Source organism: Vicugna pacos, chromosome 7, assembly GCF_048564905.1.
Source record: "Vicugna pacos chromosome 7, VicPac4, whole genome shotgun sequence".
NCBI lineage: Eukaryota > Metazoa > Chordata > Mammalia > Artiodactyla > Camelidae > Vicugna > Vicugna pacos.
In genome coordinates this window covers 70250157-70252977 of record NC_132993.1, presented here as the reverse complement: position 1 = coordinate 70252977, position 2821 = coordinate 70250157, and the positions used below count along the sequence as shown (strand labels likewise).

The following is a 2821-nucleotide window of genomic DNA, read 5'->3' as shown; positions in this document are numbered from 1 at the left end:
CTCCTGTAATGCATTTCCAATGTGTATACCACCAACACGTGGCCCTCATAGTGTCGCCTTAAGGAAACTGAACTTTGGAAACTCTGCTCTAAGTTGTTACTACTGCTGCAAGTACCAAACTGTCCAAATCCAGCCAGGCTCATTGTCTATCTTTTTCTGGCAAATCAACCTAGTAGCTTCCACCATGTTGCCGTCTAGGAACTGCCTGACTGTATGACATCTCCCTCAGGTGTAACCTTCCTGTGCTGTCTGATGTCACAAGTCTGAAAATCATTGTTTAATATACTTTACATTGATTTTTAATTGTTTCAGATAAGTGAGTAAATTCAGTTCCTGTAACTTTAAAGCAGTCTGAAGCAGAAGTCCACTATACTGATTCTTTCAAACAAAAACTAATAATATTAAAAATAGATACTTGGCTGATAGAATGCATACTTAGCATGCACGAGGCCCTGAGTTCAATCCCTAGTACCTCCTCTAAAAAGAAATAAATAAACCTAATTACACATCCCCCTCAACAAAAATAGATACTTGGCAAATCTATTCAAGACACATCAGAAAAAAAAAAATTCACCAAATTAGAAATGATAAAGCTTTGTAACATGCTCAAAGAAGACTAACTACTAGAAGGTAATACTTATGGCAGATACCATTTCTTAGCCAACCTAAGATACATTCTCAAACCTTTGCCCTTAGGCCCTAGGGCGTTCCCTGCGACACAGATCTGGACAATGAGTGATAAGTAGAAACCTGCTTGCTAGGGCTCCCAGGCAAATTTTTTTTTTCCTTGGCAAAACTAATGATCTCATCCATTGTTTTTTCTCTTCTCTCATTTTCCTGCCTGGTAAATGGACAATGAATGCCTGCACCATGAGAATAAACTACCCTTGAAAAATATGGCAGAGCAGAAAAACGGGGGGAAAAGAAAAAGAGTCCAGACCCTTGGTCACACACTTTATTTAGCAAATGCATCATTACGGGATCACTTATATCAAAACTTTTATTTATCTATTTTAGAAAAATATTTAAGCCAGTGGTATTCTGATTTTCTGTTACGTGCAGCCAAATACGTTTCTTGTCATAACTATTAAAGTATCTGATATGTTGCCCTATTTGCAAGCTCACAAGTTATGCCAACAGTTTTCTGGAAGCTGGCAGGAGACACAAGACTCCTGAGTTAGACACAAAGGATAGCTGATTTCTCACAGCAACAGCAGAAGCTGAGTATCATCATTTTCTTGTGCCAATTTCCCAATCCTCAATTCCCACAAGGTGTTAGGACAAGGGTCTCCCCACACAGTGAGTTGTATTACAAAGACAGAAAACTTCATTCTTCTATAACTGGCTGCAAGCAAACCTGCTCAACTTTTGCCCCAGAGGGAGACATCTTTATTATGCGGGGCAGCCAGAGAAGTCTGTCCTCTTCTCTGAAAGGAGACAGAATCTCTATCTCCCAAGGCTGTTTGCTATGTAAACATCCTTGAAGAGACAGTCTAAGAAAAAATATCTCACATGTAGAAACCTTATGAAGAATTATCAGCTAATGCCTCTTCTCAAGATGTGCAGAACTATCAAAGATTAACGGAGAATTGTCTTTCAAAATTCTTAACTGATATGATTTAGAATTTTGTCCTTTTGCTTCTATGCTTTGAATTTTTCAAAATGACTAAATCTACCTGAAAAAAATATATACGTTTAAATAAGCTCAAACATGAAAATATTGGAAAAAAGACAAATAGTCAAGGAAATTGAAAATTTATTGATAAATTATCCACCCTTTTCTTTTCTTTTCCCTTCCCTTGCCTTCCCAAATAACTTGATGCCAAGGCTATTAGGTGTGGCAGAGAAAAGTAGGTGTCTGTAGAGGAGTGGTAGGGGGGAGTAGCCCAAAGTGGGGTGTCAACCCAAGCAGTTGTAGGGGTCGTCCACTGTGGGAAGTCAAAACCGAAGCAGGCAAGGGGAGGAGGCTATCACTTTATGTGACTGTGGCCTGGAATGAAGTGTCAGAACTCAAGCACCATAATGACAGCATCTGCGTAAGAGGATGGCCTAATATCAGGTAGGGTGTCTGAGCCCAAGCAGGGGATGGAGGGCAATGATACATTGAGTTCAAACAGGCTGAGCTGGTTTAGCCCAGATATTCATAGTTCACAGTGTCATAGTGCAGGAACACAAGTCAGTGACAAAGTTCAATGGAACACAACCAAAGAAATTCTTCACATTCAAAATCACTTTGCACTCTGAAAGATGCAAGCCTTCTACATCTCAAAATCATTTATGGAATCATAACTTTTTGTAAAAATCTGTATATGCCTTCTTTCTTGGTTCAACTACAGCAATCTTACAGAAAGCTGCATCCCCCAGAGATACAACTAATGCTCCAACAGTATGAAATTGCAGGCGCATGGCCAAGAGGCCATGCATCTGAGGTTTCATCAAAGAACCAGAAGCCATGGTAGTTATTCTCCTAAACAACAACATCCTTCCAGACTGATGGAGAAATGGACCATTTTCTGTATCCTTGATATGCTGATTTCTGAGGCCTTGTGGACTAGAGAGAGACTGTCACTCCCAAGACTGGCCAATTCTTAGAGATAGCCAGTGACTAGCAAGGGAGTATGCCTTCTTTATGCAACCAACTAATCAAAAGCCCCATATTCTTTACTACCTCCTCTATCTGGCTTTTACATTCCAGGAGGCAACATTTCCTCTGGCCTAGTCATCCCAGCACCAGGTACCAAATCAATAAAGACAGCCTCTAGATCCCACAGCCTGCTGAGCTTATTCAAACTAGCCATCCTAAAAGTTGTTACCCTGTCTT

The 2821-nt window shown here is 40.2% G+C and overlaps 1 pseudogene; it reads right to left on the bottom strand.

Annotated features, from left to right (window-relative positions):
• Positions 1-2228: 2228 nt before the first annotated feature.
• Positions 2229-2454, bottom strand: LOC140697579 (cytochrome c oxidase subunit 6C-like; annotated as a pseudogene).
• Positions 2455-2821: the final 367 nt, after the last annotated feature.